Below are 24,431 nucleotides of genomic sequence, written 5' to 3' on the forward strand. Positions count from 1 at the left end.
AAGAAAGCCTTTTTTCAATACAGAACAAAACAAATATAACAGGCATACAACCACTACAAACGAATCAGAAACGAAACGAATACTTTAGTGAGGCCAATAAAAAGGGAGCACTGGCAGAGTTTCTCAAAACAGATGGAACACTACCTTTACGGAACACAAAAAGAAGTATGGAGAATGATTAGAGGACAAAGAAAGGAGATGGACGAAATAATAAAAGCGAAACACATTCAGAAGGAAACATGGGCAGACTACTTCTGATCTCTATTTGCTAAACGCGACGATAATGAACCACTAACACCTGAAGTTAGGACAAATGAAAAAATAAACATCGAGGAGGGAGAGGTAAAGGAAGCATTAAGAAAATTAAAAAATAGAAAATCTCCAGGAGAGGACAGAATATCGAACGAACTCCTAAAGTACGGAGGACAAGATCTAACTAAACAACTATTAAAACTAATACAAAAATTATAGAACAAAACAGAATACCACAAGAATGGAGATCAAGCATCCTAATACCTCTCTTCAAAAAAGGAGACAAATCAGACCCGGAGAATTACAGAGGGATTAACTTACTAAACACAACATTAAAATTAACAACAAAAGTAATAACAAACAAATTGAATGAAATTATAACATTAGCAGAACAACAAGGTTTTAGGTCGGGAAGGTCATGCACTGACGCTATATTTATAAATTGAGGCAAGTTCAAGAGAAATCGTTGGAATACAACAAACCGGCATATTTATGTTTCGTGAACCTTAAGAAAGCATTTGACAGGGTCACATTAAAGGACATTATCCACTTGTTATACTCGAAAGAGGTAACTCTGGGAATAATTAAAACGATAGAAAACATCTACCAGAACAACATAATAAAAGTAAAAGTGGAAGATGAACTAACTGACCCAATTGAAGCCGGCAATGGGAAAAGACAGGGGGATTCCTTGAGTCATTTATTGTTCAACCTGATCATGGACGAAATAATAAAAAAAGTAAGAATTACAAAAGGATACCAAATAGGAAAAAAACAACTTAAAATAATCTGCTATGCGGACGATGCAATACTAATCTCTCAAAGTGAAGATGATTTACAACGTACGCTGCACCAATTCAACATAATCGCCAGAAAATTTAACATGTTAATTTCCTCAAAATAGACAAAATGCATGGTTGTAACAGCAGATCCAATAAGATGTAAATTGGAGCTGGAAGGTCAGATAATAGAACAAGTGATGAAGTTTAAATACCTAGGCATCAGACTATCTAGCTACGGAAGGCTCGAAACAGAAGTGGAAGATCAAGTGAATAGAGCAAACAGAGCCGCAGGTTGCCTGAATGACACAATATGGAGAAATAAAAATATCGGAAATAACGGAAATGAAAGACAGAATTTACAAAACAGTCATCCGACCAATAATGACAATCAGAGAGGACAAAAAGATGGCTAGAAACAGCGGAGATGAAAACCCTTCGAAAAATCGATGGTAAGACTCTATGGGACAGAGCTAGAAGTACATATTTATATACGACGGAGATGCAAGGGGGATAAAATTAATAACTGGGTAAGAAACAGAAGAATAAAATGGAATGACCACATAAGCCGAATGACAACAAATAGGGTAGTCAGGACAACGAGAGACGGTTCCCCAATAGGAAGACGATCAGTGGGAAGACCACGAAAACGATGGAACGACAACTTACTAGAGGCACATTAAAAAGACATACAGAGTCATGTCTATACAAAAAGAAGAAGAAGAAGAAGAAGAAGAAGAAGAAGAAGAAGAAGAAGAAGAAGAAGAAGAAGAAGAAGAAGAAGAAGAAGAAGAAGAAGAAGAAGAAGAAGAACCTTATTTCGTGACCCAAATACACATATATTTTTCCACCAGTTCTATGGACGATTTCCCGATTTATATTATCTCATTGGGGACGAGATTGGTCATCATTTTTGTTTTTCCATGAACTGCAAGTTAATATAGTTAATTTAGAGTGTGGCGAATGGTCAGTCTCCGTGAGAGAGATATCACGAGTATTTTTTTAACAACCTTAACGCCAAAACTGTTTTTTGTTCCTCTGAAAACACTCGAATAAAACACTAATTCAACAACTTAATATAACACCGCTTAACGTAAACTTCCTGTAGAATGGGGATTTTATTTTGGCATGTAATAATATTTAGGAGTTTACGTTAAACGCCAATAACACATTTAATGAAAACATTTTTTGAGTTAATACGTTACTGAACCGTATATAATGAAGAGAAACTATTTAGTGTTTATTTACATAAGATGTAGATATTTGCATGCGAGCTAGATAAAACGGTGTTTGCTTTGATTCAAAATTTATCTTATACCAGGCGTTTTTAGTACATTAAATCACGGTTTTTGCTTCAAATTTTAAAGAACCGCTTGGATTGACATGAGGTTTGGCATACACATAGGTAACATGTCTAAGAAGAAAAGTGATATTGTGCCCATGTGTGCTTTTACCCTGGGGGTGAGTTTCACCCCTTCTCGGGGATGAATAAAAACGTTTAAAATAAGTCTGGTAATGGATAAACTGACTAACTCTAAGCACCTTTTGTTCTATAGAATTTTTTCACTAGGTTAATACTTTTCGAGTAATTTGCGAGTAAATATTGCCGGTTCGAACAAGAATGACGTAACTGCAAATTTTGTTTATTACCAAATTTACTTCTAAAATACTGTGTACAGATGATGCAAAAGCGACAGAACTGTAACTACAGGGTAGTGATTTCAGCAGTACAGTTGCGTTTTTATTGAAATACGCACCATTTTAGACCTTGTTTCAGATGAATATTGACGCAACTGTAAATAGGGTTCAAATGGGCGACTAAATTAAGATAATGAAATTCGGACCAATAGGGATGAAAATAAAAGCCATCGCTGTAAGAATAAACGGCATCCTAAATATTTAAAAATAGTTTTTTTGTACAGAAAAATTTTAAGATCAAGAATGACTCAACTGTAGAGAGGATTGAAAATGGGGGGATTAAATTAAGATAATGAAATTCGAACCGATAGGGATGAAATTAAAAGCCACCATTGTAAGAATAAACGCCATACCGATGCTCCGAACGGTTACTCTTTATTTAATCACAATTTTAAATATTTCAAAAATTTTAGATGAAGAATGACGCAACTGTAAAAAGGGTTGCAAATGGGGGATTAAAATAAAATAATGAAATTCGATTCAATAGGTATAAAAATAAAAGCCATCATTGTAAGAATAAACGCCATACCGATGCTCCTGGATGATTACTCCTCATTTAATCCCTATTTTAAATACTTAAAAATCGTTTTTTTTTGCTCTCCTGAGAAAGGTGGCCTTTTGCAGTTACGTTATTCTTATTCCGGACCGGCGATATGTTCATTTTTCAACAAAAAAAAGTTTTTAGGCGGTTTTTTGCAAATAACTGAAAAAGTAAACAGTTTACCGAAAAAAGTATTCTTATTAAAAATATAAGTTTTAAAAACGTGAAAATAGTGGTGTATGAATTCCCTAGACCCTGTAGAAACAAAGTTGTAGCTAATGAAATATAGGTTTATCTCCGTCAAATTTAAAAGCGAATATTTCAACGTGAAATAACCAAAAAATGATGCACTTTCTGGGGAAAACTCATTAAAACTTTTTCAAAGTGTTTAAAAAAATATTTATTACTGTTTTTTAAAAATTTTCTAACATCAAAAGTAAGCAAGTGACGCTCAAAATAAAGTGGTTCCTTTTTTTTGTAAAAAAAATCAAATTAATCATTATTGTTTCACAAGTTACTTTACTTATGTATTAATTATATGAAATGTAAGTTTCATCGGTTCAAAGGGTTTATTTTTTTTAAATTGGTTTTAAAGTTAATTTCTTGATTTTCAATTTTGAAAAAAATGTTTTTTTTTTCAAAATAACTTAAAATTTATTAGTGATACAAAAAATCACAAACAGTAAAAAATGTAATTTTTTTCTTTTCTGATTATTTTGGATTTTTTGTTTTTCTGTAAGGCAAAAATTGGTTCAGATATGGCTGTTCAAAATTTGCATACACTAGTGATTATTGACTAGTTCAAGCCTTTTCAACTACAGCCCCTTCAACAAACCATTATAAACAATACACACACGAGTAAAGTAGCATGTGAAGTGGTAACGAATAATTTCATTTGCGATGCTAATTAGGGGATGATTTTCACGATTTTTTTAACAAAAAAATTCAGCCTTATTTTGAGCGTAACTTCCTTACTGTTAATGCTAGAACTTAAAAAAGATAAAGCTTTTTTAAACACCTTAAAAAAGTTGAAATGAGTTTTCCCCAAAAATTACTTATTTTTTGGTTATTTCACGATGAAATATTCGATTTGTAATTTCGCGAGTATGAACCTATTTTTCATTAGGTACAACTCTTCTGTTACTGGGTCTAAGGATCTAATACATACACCATTTTTTTTTCACTTTTTTATGGACTACTTATATGTAACGAATGTTTTTTCGATAAAATACTTACTTTTTGAGTTATTTGCCAAAAATCATCTAAAAACGTGTTTTTTTGTTGAAAAATGAACATATGCGAAACAAATGCTATAGAACAAAAGTTGCTTAGAATTAGTCAGTTTATCCATTTCAGGACTTATTTTGAACGTATATTTTTCACCCCCGGGAAGAGGTGAAACTCACCCCATGTGCAAAAGCACACATCGGCATAATATTATTTTTCTTCTTTGACATGTTACCTATGTGTATGCCCAATTCCATGTAAATCTAAGCGGATCTTTGACATTTATAGGTTTTGAAATATTTTACCGTCAGTGAACGGACTATTTTTATAATGTACTTACATGTATGTGAGAGAGAAGATAGTTTTACGAACTTCAAAATTAACAGGCTCAAAAAATTACTACAGTAACAATTTTCATTTTAATAAATCTGCCATTAAGTTTAGGTATTTGATCAGTCAATCAGATAGAGGTCAGTCTAACCATACTCCGGTGTATATATTTAAATACGTACACCAACCTCTCGGTGAGTTTTGATTCAAATCAGTCTTCTTGCGAAGACTCTCTGATAACGGGTAGACCCAGAAACACGGTTTCAGAGGATGGCAAGAGACTCGATTTGAATCAAAACAAAACCGTTTATTTTGTTATTATTTGATCATTTCATAAGCGAGAGGCCATAGGTTCGAGAAATATACAGGGTGGCTGGACGAAAACAAAACAGAGGCGTTATCAGCAACTACGAAAACATTTTTTAATGTCAATGGGGGTCAAATTAGATATCATTTTAAAGCCCTTACAATTCCCTGTTCATTAGTATTTATATTATTAAATTCTATTTACTTAATACTTAATTTTAATTTTATTTATTTTCAAAGAGTCTTAAACGTTAAACCGGTTAAACAGTATTTCCCAACTTTTTGTTGATTTAGTACGCCAATGGCTTAGATGCTGCAACGTATGTTGCACCAATTTAACATAACCGCCAAAAACTTGAACATGTTAATTTCCTCAAAAAAGACAAAATGCATGGTTATAACAGCAGATCCAATAAGATGTAAATTGGAGCTAGAAGGTCAAATAATAGAACAAGTGATGGAGTTTAAATACCTAGGCATCACACTGTCTAGCTACGGAAATCTCGAAATAGAAGTGGAAGATCAAGTGAATAGACCAAACAGAGCCGCAGGTTGCCTGAATAAGGTTGCCAGGAGAAATAAAAATATCGGAAAAGAAACGAAAGGCAGAATTTACAAAACAGTCATCAGACCAATAATGACATACGCGGCAAAAACACGACCCGACACAGAGAGGACAAAAAGATTGGTCGAAACAGCGGAGATGAAAACCCTTCGAAAAATCGATGGTAAGACTCTATGGGACAGAGCTAGAAGTACAGATATACGACGGAGATGCAAGGTGGATAACATTAATAACTGGGTAAGAAAGAGAAGAATAGAATGAATTGACCACATAAGCCGAATGACAACAAATAGGGTAGTCAGGACAGCGAGAGGCAGTTTCCCAATGGGAAGACGATCAGTGGGAAGACCACGAAAACGATGGAACGACAAATTACTAGAGGCACATTAAAAAAACAGACAGTCATGTCTATACAAAAAGAAGAAAAAGAAGAAGAATGGCTTAGACGAAATATTTTTTGTCACATTTGTCACACTAAGTAAATGATATGGTATAAACGCATACAGAATATGAAATTATAGGATTCTCTTGTGAATATCATTTGTATCCATTAATTTTTAGTTCTTGAAAAATGTATTATTATTAATGTAGGAAACAAAGGTTGAACCTTGCAAAATGGACACAAGTCCGGTTTTATTTTTTTTCTGGTATATCAAGGGGTGCTTATTATAAGACTAACTTTTTCTGAAAAAATTTCGCCCCGGAACCTCCCTTTTCACCTCTTTAAAGGGGGTAATTTGTGGTTTTTGCGGAACGTAGCCCTTCCTGTAAATTTTACAAAAAATTTCTTTTATAGAAATATGAAGACGACTATATTTTCTACGATTTATTTCCAACACCATCTCTCTATCATCCACCGTTTAGCGGGGGTGGCGCCCTAAAGTTGACAAGTTTTTAAAAAAGATGTTTTTAAAAAAAATATATTTTTCCCTAACTGTAACGGAAATTAAGAAGAAATCCTGCGGCAATTATTCACAAATAATTGACTGATTTTTTGGTATAGGTTTTACTTAAGGATAGTTGCCCTTTTTTTAATTACAGGTTGTTACATTTTAAAAAACCTCTTTTTATACCATCTGAACCGTTTATGCTAGAGTAAAAAGACTTTCAGCGATTACCCATATACTGGTGCTATTTACAAATTTGTATAATGCACCCCCATTTTTTCCCCGGAACCACCCCAAAAAAAAGAAGAATTAATAAATAAATTTATTTTCTTGGAATCCTTCACACACAATGCCCTTTATTAATATGCTTCATACATCATTTTGTGGACGTTATTATTACCCATGCATGGACACCAAAAGCAATTTCCTAGTGCAACCCCTTAAGCAAAAAAAAAATAAATAAAATGGGGGGTTGAAATTTTTTTTTTGTTTTTTGCTTTTTGATCCATATGGGCATATGCTTCATCAATAGTGCTTTTCAAAAATATATATGGTTATTGCAACATCTCTGCGAAAACCACCCCTATCCTTGAAAATGTACTGCAGAAACTACCCCTATCCCTTGGCGAGCATGTTTTTACGATTTTCTCATTACCTATGTATTATTTTTAAACAAAACTTATACAAGGTTAAAGACCACTATTTACTCTAAAAATTATGTCCTATTCATTTTTTCGTATAAGCAACGGTTACGGCACAGTGGCGCCGTAAACCTCATATATGCTTTGGCGGGCTCCAGTTTTTGTTTTTTTTTTCGTCATCTGTTCGTTTTATTGATAAAGTACTTATGCAAAATAAAACAACACAGTGTAACCTACAAATTATGACTTATGCACATTTTACATTCTTTGCTCCCCAAAGCCACAGTGGTGGCCCAAAATAAATTTTTGCATATTTTCGCCACCTACATGCATTTTATTGCATTAATGCTACCTTAACAGCACAATATTTACCCTTAGGTGATCGCTACGCAGTGGCGGATCCAGGGAGGGGTGATGGGGGTGAACACCTCCCCCCCCTCTCAAACCAAGTCATATTATATTCAAAGATTATAAAAATATTCATTTATTTTTATAGAAATTTAACCAATTGGCACCCCCCTCTTAACGATGCTGGATCCGCTACTGTCGCTAAAGCATAAAAAGTCATTCTTATAAAAATAATATTAATATTATATAAGTATTTCTATAAAAAAAATGAATATTTTTATAATCTTCAAATATAATATCACTTAGTTTGAGAGGGGTGGGGGTGATCGCCCCCATCACCCCTCCCTGGATCCGCCACTGCTTAGCGACCACTTAGGGGTGAATATTGTGCTATTAAGGTAGCATTAACGCAATAAAATGCGTGTAGGTGACGAAAATATGAAAAAATTTATTTTAGGCCACCACTGTAGCTTTGGGGAGCAAAGAATGTAAAATGTGCATAGGTCATGATTTGTAGGTTACACTGTGTTGTTTTATTTTACATAAGTACTTTATCAATAAAACAAACAGATGACGAAAAAATAAATAAAAACTGGAGCCCGTCAAAGCATATATGAGGTTTACGGCGCCACTGTGCCGTAACGGTTGCTTAAACGAAAAAAATGGATGGGACCTAATTTTTAGAGTAAATAGTGGTCTTTAACCTTGTATAAGTTTTGTTAAAAAAAATGAATAGGTAATGAGAAAATCGTAAAAACATGGTGGATAAGGTATAGGGGTAGTTTCTGCAGTATATTTTCAAGGATAGGGGTGGTTTGCGCAGGGATGTTGCAATAACCATATATATTTTTGAAAAGCACTATTGATGAAGCATATGCCCATATGGATCAAAAAGCAAAAAACAAAAAAAAAATTTTAACCCCCCATTTTATTTATTGTTTTTGGCTACAAGGGTTGCACTAGGAAATCGCGTTTAGTGTCCATGCATGGGTAATAATAACTTGCACAAAATGATATATGAAGCATATTAATGAAGGGCATTGTGTGTGAAGGATTCCAAGAAAATCACTTTATTTATTAATTCTTCTTCTTTTTTGGGTGGTTCCGGGAAAAAAATGGGGGTGCATTATACAAATTTGTAAATAACACCAGTACATGGGTAATCGCTGAAAGTCTTTTTACTCTAGCATAAACGGTTCAGATGGTATAAAAAGGGGTTTTTTAAAATGTAACACCCTGTAGTGAAACCTAAAATGTAACACCTTAAGTGAAACCTATACGAAAAAATCAATCATATATTTGTGAATAATCTCCGTAGCATTTCTTTTTAATTTCCGTTACAGTTAGCGAAAAATATATTTTTTTTAAAAACATCTTTTTTAAAAACTTGTCAACTTTGGGGCGCCACCCTTGCTAAACGGTGGATGATAGAGAGATGCTGTCGGAAATAAATCGTAGAAAATATAGTCCTCTTCATATTTCTATAAAAGAAATTTTTTGTAAAAGGTACAGGAAGGGCTACGTTCTGCAAAAACCATAAATTACCCCCTTTAAAGGGGTGAAAAGGGGGGTTCCGGGGCGAAATTTTTTCAGAAAAAGTTAGTCTTATAATAAGCACCCCTTGATATGCCAGAAAAAAAATAAAACCGGACTTGTGTCCATTTTGCAAGGTTCAACCTCTGTTTCCTACACTATATGGTTTATTCCATTTCTGACAGGGTGGATATCATTTCGTTGTATTTTATGAACCATGAAATGTACCAATATGAGCTCAGCAATTTAATAAGCGACATCGAGATAAACACGACAGTGTGAAGTATATTTTGGAGTTAGTAAAGGAAATTCAGGAAGCTGGAAATGTATGTAGGTAATAAAAAACATGAAATGAGGGCTGTAGTTAATGAAGCTAGTGAAGTTACAGTATTAAGACGTATTCACCTACATTCGCAACCTAGAATCGCAAAATTAAACGTAGGGGCTTCTGTCATAAAAGTCAATACTTTTTGAGTTATTTGCGATTAAAAATGTTTATTTTTCGACAGAATAACCACGTTTTTAGGCGGTTTTCGCAAATAACGTAAAAGTACGTATATTATCGAAAATAGATGTTCTTAGCAAAAATGTAGCATAGAAAAAAACGAAAAAAATTGTGTATTGATGAAGTCTATAAATCCAGCAACAACAAAGTTGTAGCCCATGAAAAATACGTTCCTATTCTAGTTCCAACTCGAATATTTCAACGTGAAATAACCAAAAAATGAAGCAATTTTCGGGAAAACCCCATTATTACTTTTTAAAGTGTTTAAAAAAACTTTATTTTTATTTTTCATATACCTAAGTTTCTATCATCAAAACTAAGCTATTTACGCTCAAAATAAAGTTGGCTCCTATTTTTCGGTAAAAAGAATTGTGAAAATCCCCCCTATCTAACACCCTAAATGAAATTAACCATTACCGCTTTACAAACCATTTACATTACTTATAAATTTTGTATATGATCTTTAAGTTTCACCGGTTTAAAGTGCTTATTTTTGAAAGGGTTATAGTTAAAAGAGCTTGATCGAGTTATTAATCACGAGTGTATGTACACTTTGAATAGCCATATCTTAACCAATTTTTGTCTATCAGAAAACAAAATAAAACTAGTATATTTAGAAAAGCAAAACCTACATTTTTTTAATCTTTGAAATTTTTCATACCGCTAATAGTTTTATCGTTATTTTGAAAAAAGTACATTTCTCCAAAATTTTTAGAAAACATTTTTTTACTACCACATTTTTACATAAGTAAACACTTTGAAACGATCAAACTTACAGATTAGTATAAACAATATATACATACATATAACGTCAATGGTAAAACGGTAACGATTAATTTTAATTAGGGTGCTAAATAGGGGGAGATTTTAACGATTTTTCTACCAATAAAAAGGGGCCAACTTTATTTAGAGCGTAACTCGCTTAGTTTTGATGCTAATAACTTTTATAAAAATGGAAATAAAGCTTTTTTAAACGCTTTAAAAAATTTTAATAAGGTTTTCTTGAAAAATGCTTCATTTTTTGGTTGTTTCACGTTGAAAAATTTTATTTTTAATTTGACCAATAAGAACGTATTTTTCATGAGCTACAATTTTCATTTTACTGGTTTTATAGATTCCATTGATACACTATTTTTTTTATTTTATTATGAGCTACATTTTTGCTAAGAATAGTTTTTTCGGTAAAATAGCTACTTTTTGAGTTATTTGCGAAAAACCTCCTTTTTTTTTTTGGCGAAAAATAAACAATTTCATTCGCAATTAACTAGAAAAATATTGACTTTTTTAAAAAAATCTCGATTGAACAAAAGTTGCTTAGAACAGACTGTCACCCCCCAAGTAAAAGCAACCAACGCAACGGCACAATTTCAAGTTTGAAGTGGAGGGTATGTAGAACCGAAATCCAAATTTTCGTGGAATTCGGAGTTGACCCTGAAAATTATACTCCAAAACGATCATATTATACTGGGCTATAATAAGTAAATCAGTAAAAAGTGAAAAAAACCCTTTCGTCGATTCCACTAATTGAGTACAAATAACTGAACACAAAACATGACATAGGTTAGTGATATGCATTGGGTACAAAAATTATTGATTAGAGAAAGTTAAAGAGCAACAAGAATGGTATGAGTAAGATATCAAAATTGTTTGAAAACAATAATGAAAGCAATTATTAATTTAGTATAAATAGTATTATATAAAATAATTGGTAGTAAATAATTTAATATGTAACAAAAAATTGTGAAAAAGAGCACGGAACAGATCATATTTATTATATTCTTGCTGCTAACGAAGTTATAGATCTAACTTATGCCATCTTACTTTCCAGACTTCAGTTCCCAAATGGGAAACTATAGGGAAAATTAAGACTGCTAGATCAAATATCATTAAGTTATAAAACGGGCTCCACACTCTCGGCGAAGTTACTTCGCCAAAGTTGACCGAAGTCCGAAGTACCCTCTCAACACACTCGTTCTACTTCGCGAGGAAGTGCGATACCGACAAAGAGCGGTGCGATACCGACGAAGATCCCTTTGGCCAGACCGACAGAGAATGGAAGTAGAACGAAGTCAGGCAAAGTTACACAAGGTGGCCGTCTACACTCTCGTACTTGTTGAACCTCGATCGACTTCGGCGAGAGTGAAGTGCGGGCTTTTCACGCAGTATAATCGAAGTAAATTAAACAATCCTAGGCACAACGTAGAACTTGTACTTTTATCAAAGCTACTCTAAGACCTAAGATATTCAAAGTAAAAAAAATAAATTGCTTTTATTAAAAGTAATAAACAATATCAAAATAAACACAAATATGGAAATGTATACAGTGCTAGTCAAAAGTCCGGTCTCCCTCGTATCTATTAAACGGATAAACTTATAATATAGAGCAGTCAATGAGGTTATTTGGCTCCGAATTCCATCCTACTACATCGCATCGATTTACTTGATATTTTCAAAATAAGTAGAGAATAGCTCAAGAAACAAAGTCTACCCTATGTCGATGTGCGCTTTTATCTTACGGTTGGGGTGGTTCCCACCCCTAGGTGGTAGAAGGGGTGGTTCCCACCCCTTCTTGGGGGTGTAAAATATTTTGGTTAAAATAACCACGGAAGTGGCTAGAGAACCTAATTCCAAGCAAAAACTGTTCAATAGTTTTTTTTTGAAAACTCAATAATTTTTGAGTTATTCGTGGTTGAAAATTGGCCGTTTTCATTGAAAAATGACAACTTTTCGGGCGGTTTTTGGCGAATACCTTAAAATCTATGCATCTAATGAAAAAAACTATACAGAATATTTTTGTAACTTATAAAAAAACAAAGAGATTCGTTCCTTCATATATCTTCTAGTTATATTACAAAAAGAGATGGTAGGTGAGAATAGTTTGATTTTTGGTGCATGCTGAAATCGGTGTATTTAACTTGATATAAAAGAGAAACGGTCGATTTTAGTTGTATAATGCTACCAATACTTTTTGTAGTGATTGAAAAGACCTTTACAACGAGCCGCATTAAACGTCGATTACGTTCAAAGTAAGCGAGATATACTGCAAAAAGGATTGATGACTAATGGAATTAAAAAAAATGTGAAGTACATTTAACCCTTCATCCATCAGAATTTAAATGCATCGTTTTCCTTTTACAATACTTTTTATTATAGTGTTATTTCCATGTTCAAAAAGTTGGATGGGTTTAAAATGGATAGTTTTTGAAAAAAATAAGATCAAATTATAGAGCGCATTTTTTAATTTTTTTAAGAATCTTCCTTTTTTTTCATGTAACTCGAAAATGATAAGAGATACGAAAAAAAGTACCACACAAAAATGTAGAATTTTGTTGATTAAAAATTTGGTTTTATGTCCCATTATTGTATCTCTTATCATTTTCAAGTTACATGTAGAAAAAAAGGATTTTTAAGGAAATCTAAAAATGCGCTCTATAAATTGATTTTTTTTTTTCAAAAACCATTCATTTTAAACCCGTCCAACTTTTTGAACCCGTCCATAGTCCTACAATAAAAGGTATTGTAGAAGTAAATGATGCATTAAAGTTCTGATGGATGAGAGGGTAAATATACTTATCATTTTTTCTTAAAATATCTCGTTTTTTGCAGCATATCTCGCTTAGTTTGAATGGAACATACCTTTAATATTGATCATTTTAAAGATCTTTTTAAGCACTATAAAAGGTGTTGGTATTACACACCTAAAATCGATCGTTTGTCTGTTATTTCAAGTTGAATACAACGATTTGAGCATGCACCAAAAAGACAAAATATTGTCACCTACCATATCTCTTTTTATATTATAACTAGAAGATTTATGAAGGAACTAGTCTCTTTGGTTTTTTATAAGCTACAAAAATGTTTTATATAGTTTTTTTTGTTAGATGCATTGTTTTTAATATATTAGCAAAAAACCGAAACGAAACCGGTCGAAAAGGTGTTATGTTTCAATAAAAATGGCCAATTTTCAACCACGAACAACTCAAAAAATATTTAGTTTTCAAAAAAAAAATTATAGAACAGTTTTTGCTTACAATTAAGTTCTCTAGCCACTTCCGTGGTTATTTTAACCAAGAAATTTTCTATCATCGAGAAGGGGTGGGAACCACCCCCAAGATAAAAGCACACATCGGCATAGGGTAGACTTTGAATTAGGAGATAAGTAGAGGCTATTCCCAAAATTTCATTAAAATCCATGTAGTAGGATAGAATTCGGAGGTAATATCCTAGTTTTGCTCCCATTGACTGGCGTAATAGTGAAATTTGAAGGGAGGAAATAAACGTACGTATACTTCTCAACTAGTCATAACAGGTGATGTAATCGTGAAAGATGACGTTACGGTGTCACTGCGACAGATAATTTTAAATGGACCGTTATGAAAAATGATACCTCATTTGAAAGATATTGAACATACCATTCAATCATACTAATATTGTTTGTGTTTGAGTTGATTTTGATGAATAAATTAAATAAATATCAATTTCCCATTAAATTAATAAAAATTCAAACGTCCGCCTATGCTTACTTGTCAAAAAAGTTGACTTTGAAGTAAATACAACAAGAGGATTAAAAAACGCCATCTTTTTTGACAAATAACCATAGACGGAAATTTGAATTTTTCATTAATTAAATTCCAGACTAGAATTTTAGTATTTATTGAATTTATTTATCAAAATTGGCTTACATAAACAAAATTAGTATGATTGAATAAGTCAAATTGTAGTTTCGCATTTAATTATTAAATATTCAAACGTCCGCCTCTAGTTATTTATCAAAAAAGTTGACGTTGACGTAAAAACAATAATTAGAGAATTGAAAAACTTTTTAACAACTAACCAGTCGCGGACGTTTGATTATTTATTAATTAAATGCGAAACTACAATTTTAGTATTTAGATAATTTATTCATCAACATGAACTTAAACTCAAATAAAGTTAGTATGGTTGAATAGGTATTTTCACGACCTTTCAAACGAGATATCACTTGCCATAAGGTCCTATTTAAAATTATCGGTCACAATGGCGATGTAACGTCATTTGTCACTATTACGTCACCCGTTATGACTGGTTCAGAAGCCTACGTCTGTTTATTTCCTCCCTCCAAATTTCACTATTATATGTAAAACCGTTCAAAAGATACGAGGGGGGACCGGACTTGACTATAGCACTAAATATTGGAGTATACGTTCCGTAGGATTCCAAGCCAGACAAGGAGAGAAAAAAGTTTTATGATGCTTCATGTGTTCGTAGGAGTAAAGAACAACGACTTGATAAGAGTACCGATCGACTTCAATTTCAATTAGAGACTAGGAAATATAAGGTAGATATTGTCAAAGGTTTAATGAAAACCTAATCAATAGAGTTTTACTATAATATCAACGAATTGGGAATAACTAATATTGTTGTTAATTATAAACTGAAATATAACAACACATTTTGAAAAAACAAGAATACAAAGTATCGGTGATTTATTGATTATTTTATTCTGTTGCTCAAAGAGTATAGGCGTAAGTTAAATTAAAAATATATAAAGTGTATTAAAAATGAGTAAAATAAATATTGTTGATGTGATTAGAAAATAAGATTTAAGCCATCAAAGATAAAGGCTAAACGCACTCGAAACCCATCAAAAATAAAGGCCTAACACACTAGAAATTGGAACATCTTAGAAGCAGCTGACAAGGTACTAGGAATAAACATAATATGTATTAAAGATAAATGTCAGACTTTAAGCTCAAGTCTAAAAGGCCTTTAGTTCATTAAATATACACTACTCCAAGAAATATACGCACCGTCTTAAAAATGGGACATTTTTGATGTCTTAAATTTCCTAAACCTGTTGTCCGATTTAAGTGATTTTTTTTTAAATGTTATAGCCCTATTCTTTAACAATATCGCTGGAATAATATTGTTGCTAGACAGGTAAATTGTCATTGTATACCGAGTGTACCAATCAACAAGTGTTTTTTTTTTCTTAAAGTTCACCACATTTTGTGGAATATTCTAGCATTTATAAAATACTGAAATTAAAGCCCATTTATAGCCTCTAGTTTTCTTAACATTCTGTTTTTTTATTCAGTCGCTTATGTTGGATAATAAAAAACTCAGGTATTTTAGCAACTAGCCGTGTTCTTCACCGATACAGGATGTCTCTAAATAAGTGCGACAAACTTTAAGGGGTAATTTTGCATGAAGCAATAATGAGTTTTCTTTATAAACACATATGTCCGCAAATGCTTCGTTTCCGAGATACAGGATGTTAAAATTTTCCTTACAAACTGACGATTTTATTTATTGCTCTAAAACCGGTAGAGATATGCAAATGATTTTGGTGAATTTTAAGAGGTAGTTATTGCGCATTTTTTGACATACAATTAAGAATTTTATATTCTCCATTGGCGTGAATACGGGTCATATTACCCGTGTGCACGCCAATGGTGAACATAAAATTCTTAAAGATCAAAAAGATCAAGGCAGGTTTTGTTTTTATTTGATTCAGAGTTGGACCACCATCTCCATATAGCTATTTCAGCATACTTATGCCTCATCGGTGAAGCTCAGATGTCTCAACTCTTCGTCTTAAACTCAAGTCTCTAAAATTCTTAATTGTATGTCAAAAAATGCGCAATATCTACCTCTTAAATCCCAACAAATTTCATTTGCATATCTCAACCGATATAGAGCAATAAATAAATCATCAGTTTGTAAGAAAAAATTCAACACCCCGTATCTCGGCAACGAAGAATTTGCGGACATACGTTTATAAAGCAAACTGTTATTTTTTTTTCATGCAGAATAACCCCTTAAAGTTTGTTGCACACCTTGTATTTATGAAAAACATGGCTTGTTGTTAAAGTACCTAACTTTTTTATTATCAAACATAAGCGATTGAATAAAAAACAGTATGTTAAAAAAATCTGAGGCTACAGTTGGGTTTTACTTTCAGTATTTTATAAATACTAGAATAGTCCACAGGACGTGATGAACTTTGAGACAAAAACGCAGTTTGATTGGTACACCCGGTATACAATGGCAATTTACCTGTTAGCAACAATATGATTACAGCGATATTGTTAAAGAATAAGGCTATAACATACTAAAAAATCAATTAAATCGAACAACAGGTTTAGGAAATTCGATCAAAAATGACCAATGTTTAAGGTGGTGGCTTAATTTCTTGGGGTAGTGTATTATAGAAAGATGTCATAAAAAGAATTTTCTGAAGTAAAGGGTATTAAGAACCACAGAAAATAATGGCAAATACCTACTAGAAAATATGAATCAGAACTTGCAAAGTAATGAAAAAATTGCGCCGAATACCGAAAAAACTAAACAAGAAAAGAAGATATAAGAGGCAAAATATGCACAATTGGAGATATTAACAAAAGCACCAGAGATATATTAAATGAGTGAAATGAACACATAAACTGCCTGACAATAAAAATATAGTAGAAAAAATCACTATAAGAAATTAACTTATATGGAAGATGATCAAAGGGATAGAAAGAAAAATAAATCTATATCTAAATAAAATGAAGGAAGAACAAAGATATAAATAATATTATCAATAAGGAGGTACAGAAAAACAAATTCTACATAAAAAATAAAATTTGTAAATAAGAGGTGATGCCCAATGGATAAAAATAAACAATACCAACAATCAGCAATCGAAGATTCACTAGATTTAAAAAAAAAAGATCTTTATCGAAATATTTCCCTTTAGTTAATTTATGTAATAGTTTATTCTTCGTGTCTGAATAAATATTATCAGACCAATTTAAAAAAATTTTAAATTATAAAATCCTTGACATATAAACATTAGATTACTTGAAACTGAGTATTCAAAATATATGTATCCAACACTGTTTTTCTTCGAGGAGTCACTACATGTACACAAAAACTAATCAAGCCGATAACACAAATTTGACAACACTTAACACTATAAAATTCAAATACACCAATACGAATCACAAGAATCTTCCTTGTTGAAAACTACGGTGAAAAAACCGTGAAACTAATCGAAGTGCGCGTTACAAATGACGTAAACACGGCTCTAAAACAAACGAATAGGCATAGTTAACTAGATAAGATACCGTTGTTAACTGACAGCAGGTTGTTGTGAACGCCGTGGAGCTGATTCCTGATTTCGGATCGCACTCTCACTTTGACGTGGTGGAACATCGACCGACGAATACGACGTCCACGAACCGCTGCCTGTGTCTTTGAATGCTATTTCTTCGAATACTTTGCAAGGGAGCAGAACGTATGTCTGTATTGTTGCTCCTACACGATGCACACGCTTTTTTTGTAGTTTGGATAAGGTTTTCGATTATTTAGTGTTAAAACTTTGAATAATGAAGATTTTTGTCAAAAATAATATAATAATTAATCAATAATCGGTAAAGATAGTAAACGTTCACTAGCGGTGAATATACTCGCTGCATGCGAGAGCTCACAGCTTTTATAATAATTTTTATTTTGAGTTAATATAAGTCTTTCTTTAGTCAACGACTGTAAAATAATTTCTTAATTGTTATAAATAAATGCACTACGATTTAAGAAAAAAAAACAATTATATCGTCTTCAGTTGGTTGTAGAAAATTTTTATTTTTTTATAAATCTTCCTTTTCATCTTCAGCAACTTTAATCTGTAAGTAAGAAACTCATAAGATGTACAGGGCCGCTTCAGCTCTAAATGTTTATAACGAAATTTGCCCCCTTTCAAACCCAAAAATTGTCTCGGCTTCAGTTGGTGGTAGAAATTTTTTATTTTTTTATAAATCTTCGTTTCGTCTTCAGCAACAATAATCTGTAAGTTAAAAACTCATAGGATGTACAGGGCCGCTTCAGCTCTAAATGTTTATAACGAAATTTGCCCCCTTATTTTCAAACCCAAAAATTAGAGGTTTAAAAATGATTTACGCATTTATTTACATCAGAATATGAATATATAACTCTTTAGAAGGAGATTGGATGTTTCACCAACTATCTACGATTTTTTTTTCAAAATGTTATAGCCTTCGACATTTGACCTCTTGGGATAAACAATTTATAATATCTAAGCAAAAAATTCGTTAATCTGGCTTTACAACTTTTTTTATGTTTGGAATTGAAAGATCTTCATTTTAAAGCTTTAAAAAATATAAAAAAATGATTTGTACAATAAATAATGCCATTGTAAAAAACGGCCATTTTGGACCTTTCGCAGGCTGTTTTGCAATAACCAATAAACGAAATTAAACTTACCCTAGCTCAAATTGTAGGTTTTTTAATTTACTACAACTTTCTATTTAACAGTTTTTCTCTAAAATCAATATCCTAAGCTGCAAAATTAAAAATCTTTAAAAATTGCAAATTTAACAAATGAAAATCGCAATATAAAAAAAAGCGCACAATATTTTTGGTTACATTTTAGTAGAAGTTGTTCCTGGCATCGTCCTTTACAACACCTGATAGGTTTCAAAAATTCCTGAATTATATCACGTTTTTTCACCCACAGCCTGGGGTATTTATACATATTTTAATAAACATGACGATATATTTTAATGTTTAAAAAGTGTAAGACTAAAAAGCAAAAATAAAAAAATATGAAAAAAAAAATTTTAAGAAACGCGAAAAAGTTACGAGTGACTAAAATTAAAAATATTATAAAAAAATCAACTAAAAAGCAAAAATAAAAAAAAATGAAAAAATCTAATACATTCGTTAAAGAAAAGCGTGGGGCGAAATCCGTTTATTCGATGAAAACGCCACGCTTTTCTTTGACGGATGTGTTAGATTTTTTAAATGTTTTTTATTTTTTGCTTTTTAGTTGATTTTTTTATAATATTTTTAATTTTAGTCACTCGTAACTAAAGAAAAGCGTAAAAAATTTTTCATATTTTTTTATTCAAAATAACTTAAAAAGTATTAGTGATAAGAAAAATATGAAACAGTAAAAAATATAGGTTTAGCTATTATAATTATGCTAGTTTCATTTTGTTTCTCAGTAAGACAAAAATTGGTTAAGATATGGCTGTACAAAATTTGCATACACTCGTAATTAGTGACCCATTCAAGCTTTTTCAACTTTTTTTTTTCAACCCTTTCAAAAATAAACAGTTTAAACCGGTGAGACTGACAGATCATATAAAAAATAGAGAGGTAAGTAAATTGTTTGTAAAGCGGTAGCGATTAATTTCATTTGGGGAGCTAAACACGGGGAGATTTTCATGATTTTTACAACAAAAAAAGAGGGCCATCTTTATTTTGAGCGTAACTCGCTTATTTTTAATGCTAAAAACTTTTATTAACAATTAAAATAAAGCTTTTTATAAACACTTTAAAAAAGTTTAAATGGGTTTTTCTCGAAAAGTGCTTAATTTTTCGGTGATTTCACCTTGAAATATTCGATTTGGAATTAGACGAATAAGAACGTATTTTTCATGATCTACAACTTTGTTTTTACTTGATTGATAGACTTTACGGATACACCATTTTTTTGTATTTTATAAACTACACTTTTGCTAAGAATATTTTTTTCGATAAAATATTTACTTTTTGAGTTATTTGCGAAAAACCGTCTGAAAACGTAGTTTTTTTGTCGAAAAATCAACATTTTCAATGGCAAATAACTCGAAAAGTATTGACTTACGTAAAAAACTCTATAGAACAAAAGTTGCTTTGAATCAGTCAATTTATCCATTTCCGGTCTTATCTTGAAAGTATGTTTTTTCACCCCTTATCGGGGTTTCCCCCTTAAGTAAAAGTAACCAACGGCACAATTTCAACTTTGAAGTGAAGGGTAAGTAGAACCTAAATTAAAATTTTCATGCAATTCGGAGTTGCCCCTGAAAATTACACGGTATCGCCGCATATCCCGTTCATTTACTGGGCTATATGTTTAGACCACTCATCAGCGGTAAAAAAAACTTTAGAACCGAGGAATTTTGAGAATCAACACCGATTTTAATGAAAATCTGGGTTTAAGCTCTGTTGACACTCTTCTTCAAAATCTACCCTATGCCGAACTGCGCTTTTGCCGTAGGTGTGAAAACAACTCCATCTAGGGGATAAAAATTTTTTATTCAAAGTAACTATGGAAATCAATATAGTGACCAAATCTGAATAAATTTTGTTCTATAATTTTTTTTTGCAAAATTGACACTTTCCCAGTTATTTGCTATTGAAACTATTCATTTTTCATTGAAAACACTCTGGTTTTATAACCGTTTTTCAAGAATAACGTAAAAAAATTTAATTTTATAGAAAATATCATTAAGAACAAGATTGTAACGACGATGGTTTAATTTTTACATTTCAAAAAGAAAAAAGCAGAAAGCGACTTTATTTTCGTCGTAAGTCAGTCAGTTCTTAAGCAAAAAACTTTAGTCAGAGCTTATTTGAAAGATTTTTTAATGATCTTTAAAATATGTCTGTTAAGTTTTCCCAAAAAATTGCACCACATTCGAGTTATTTGAGACTGAAAGTTCTCCATTCAAAGTTCTTCGAAAATAACCATCTTTTAAAGAGCAATAACTCAGTCGTTATTAACTTTAGCTAGGTCTTTTCGACGCGAGTCTCTTTGTTTTTTTATTGGCTACAATTTTCTTCTTAATCGTTATTTCGATAAAATTAATTTTTTTAAGTTATTCATGAAAAACGGTTATAAAACGTGAGTTCTTTCAATGAAAAATGCATAGTTTTAATTGCAAATAACTTGGAAAGAACAAAAATTTTCTTAAAAATTTTTTTATAGAACAAAATTTTCTCCACTCTATCAATTTCCGTAGTTAATTTGATTAAAAAAATTTTATCCACTAGATGCGGTTGTTTTCACCGCCAGGGCATAAATTCAGTACGGCATAGGGTAGATTTTGACAAAGGTTATAATTGACAAACCTAAATCCAAATTTTCAACGAAATCGACATTGGTTCTCAAAATTCCACAAGGAAATGGCTGTTGATTGGATTAGTTGTTCAATAAGTTTTGCGGTTCGATAAGAAAAACACAATTTTATGATCTAAAATACATTTTATTATTTAGTATGGTCTCCCTGAACATTAATACACTTGTTCCAAGGAGATTTCAATTTATAGGTTTCATCCCTGAGGTAAGAATCTGAAAGGGCTGCAAAATACGCTTCCAAAGCTGTTATGTACTCAGCATTTGATGAAAAACTCTCTCCGCGCATGATTTTTTTTTTGGTATGGAAACAAATGGAAGTCGCTAGCAGGGCCGCCGAGAGGGATGAGCGGGCCCCGGTAAGAAGTGAAGAGCGATTTTTTTTTAAATTCTTACAGAAATAAAATTATTAATACTATCTAATAATAAGAGTTGAGTCGTGGACTCTCACAGACGCCACCTGCAAGAAAATTGAGGCTTTTGAGATGTGGCTTTATCGTCGAATCCTGAAGATATCTTATACCGACCACATTACTAATGAGGGTGTTTTGCTGAGAATGAAAAAAGAAAAAGAGCTGTTAATCAAAATAAAAACAGCCAAAATCGAATACCTCGGTCACATCATGAGGAACAGTGAGAGATATGGACTGCTGCAACTGGTCTTGCAGGGAAAAGTAGAGGGAAAGCGAGGACCAGGAAGGCGAAGGATTTCCTGGCTGAAAAATCTACGAACGTGGTTCAACACAACCACTACAAATCTTTTCAGAGCAGCAGTGTGCAAAGTGCAGATTGCCATGATGGTCGCCAACATCCGAAACGGATAGGCACTACAAGAAGAAGAAGAATAATAAGAAACATTTCAAATATAAATATTAAATTTTGATTAGTGAAAATATTTATAATACAGGTGCTTTTCAAGTTTTCGGAATGACAAAGATGTCTATAATTTTCGAAAAATCGCATGATTTTACCAAATCATTCTCAATGTACAATTTGAGAGGTTTAATTTTATTCAGTAAATCTATTGGAGAAAGTTGAGATTCATCAATATTATCCTTGTATACTGCTCTCAAATGAAAAATTTCATCTATAAATTCTTCACTAATGTTTTCTTTATAAAACTCACGCAATATATCAATTGTTTAGGTCATATTAAATAGCCGAGTATTAATTAAACGCATTAGGCACATAAAGCGAAGAGTAAATAAAAAACTGGAAAAATAACGTATTTGATCTGATCGACACCGAACCCCATACATCGCCGGGCCTCGGTAAAATGTATCTGCTGTATCGCCCTCTCGGCGGGTCTGGTCGCTAGGAGCCAAATCTGAGTAATACAGCGGATGCTTCAATAATACGAACTTTCAGTCATGGATTTTAGCCATTGGTTAAATGCTCATATGACACATATATTGTCCAGCCGCCTGGACGATACATATTGTCTAATCGTACGGACGCCGAATTGTCCAGGCAACTGAAAAAAGACTTGCCAGCTTTGAGATGTGGTATTATGGAAGAATGTGGAAAACATCATGGACACAACATGTAACAAATACGGAAATATTAAGAAATATGAAAAAAGAAAAAGAAATACTCAACACTATGAAGGAAAATAATTACACTTTTATAAAAAAAAAACTTATTATAATAAAAGGTTTTCATTATTTATAGGACCCAATAAAAAACTATAAACTATTTTGTTGTTTCAATTTCTGTCATAAAAGAATTTTGTAATCGACTAATTTAGAGGCATATTGTCTCTAGTGGATTTAAACTCATATAAACCAAAGATAATATTTAAAATGGTATATTTTGGTATATTTGAATGTCAAAAATGATTTTTTTGAAATGTCACTTATAAGTGTTAAATTTGTAAAAATTATTGTAAAAATAGATAAAACACATTAAAAAAGTAATGATAATGCTCATAAAAAACGAAGTATCCCACCAGAGAAGTCCCATAGAAAACGTTTTGCAATCATTTCTTGACTTTCTTGAATTTTATGAGAAATTTTCGTAGGTCCGAAAATCAACATGTAATAGTAACTGAATTAGTGAGAAGAGGAGCCCAAATTTCAAGACAGATGAACGAAAAAAACTTTATTTGATTCCTTTTTGTAAATTTTAAAATTAATTTGTGTTGTTTAAGACAATCAAAATTGAACCCTCATGCACAAGTTGTACGTACAACTTTCGTGAGGAACTGAGTTTATTATATGTATAATTTATTTTCTACGAATAAACTCCATTATTATTATTTTTATTATTATTATTATTATATATAATATTTATATATAATAATTAACATGAACTTTAAGTATATTAACTTTTAATTATTTATTTCAAAAATTAAAAAAAGATACGCAACAGCCAGGTTTCGAACTCGGGACCTCTCGATCTGCAGTCTAATGCTTGACCACTAAGCCACCATCAATTTGTAATTGTCGATTTGTTGACGTACTTTAAAATGGAATATAAATGTCATTGCATTAGTCACATTTTTAAAATAGCTTGAAATTAAAAAATCGGTTTATCCATAATGAAAAACTGTGTAACTTTTGTGTAAAAATGATTTAAAAACGTGTAGATAATACAATTTTACCTATAAAACTCTCAAAGGCTATAGCGGGATAAGAGGGTCAAAATTGCACCAGGCTCGATTCAGTTTTGGGTTTAGCCATTCGAAAATATATAATTGAAAACTCACTGAGCCAAATTTTACAAAATGTAAACTTTAAGGGCCGGTTGTTCGAACGGTAATAAAAAATGATCATTATCAAATATTTAATTACTGCCACAACTGTCAATGTCAACTTTGATTGGGTTGCTAAAAACATAATTATTGCTTACAATTATGAAATTAGTTAATCAATTGTGTTAATAATTGTTATGTTAATTATTAACTAATCTCATAATTATAATCAATTATGTTTTCAGC

At 31.8% G+C, this 24,431-nt stretch overlaps 1 protein-coding gene across 3 annotated transcripts in view; it reads right to left on the reverse strand.

Moving 5' to 3' along the window:
- Positions 1–24,431, reverse strand: part of LOC114332298 (high affinity cAMP-specific and IBMX-insensitive 3',5'-cyclic phosphodiesterase 8) — a 1,526,162-nt gene that overhangs the window by 1,034,750 nt on the left and 466,981 nt on the right. Inside the window, exon 1 of one of the 3 annotated variants that reach the window (XM_050658209.1) lies at positions 17,437–17,735. The exons of the other annotated variants lie outside the window; for them this stretch is intronic. The gene's annotated coding sequence lies outside the window, so the exon portion shown is untranslated. Of the gene's footprint in view, positions 1–17,436; positions 17,736–24,431 lie in introns of those variants that run through there. 3 annotated transcript variants of the gene reach the window in all.

Source organism: Diabrotica virgifera, chromosome 8 (assembly GCF_917563875.1).
Source record: "Diabrotica virgifera virgifera chromosome 8, PGI_DIABVI_V3a".
Taxonomy (NCBI): Eukaryota; Metazoa; Arthropoda; class Insecta; order Coleoptera; family Chrysomelidae; genus Diabrotica; species Diabrotica virgifera.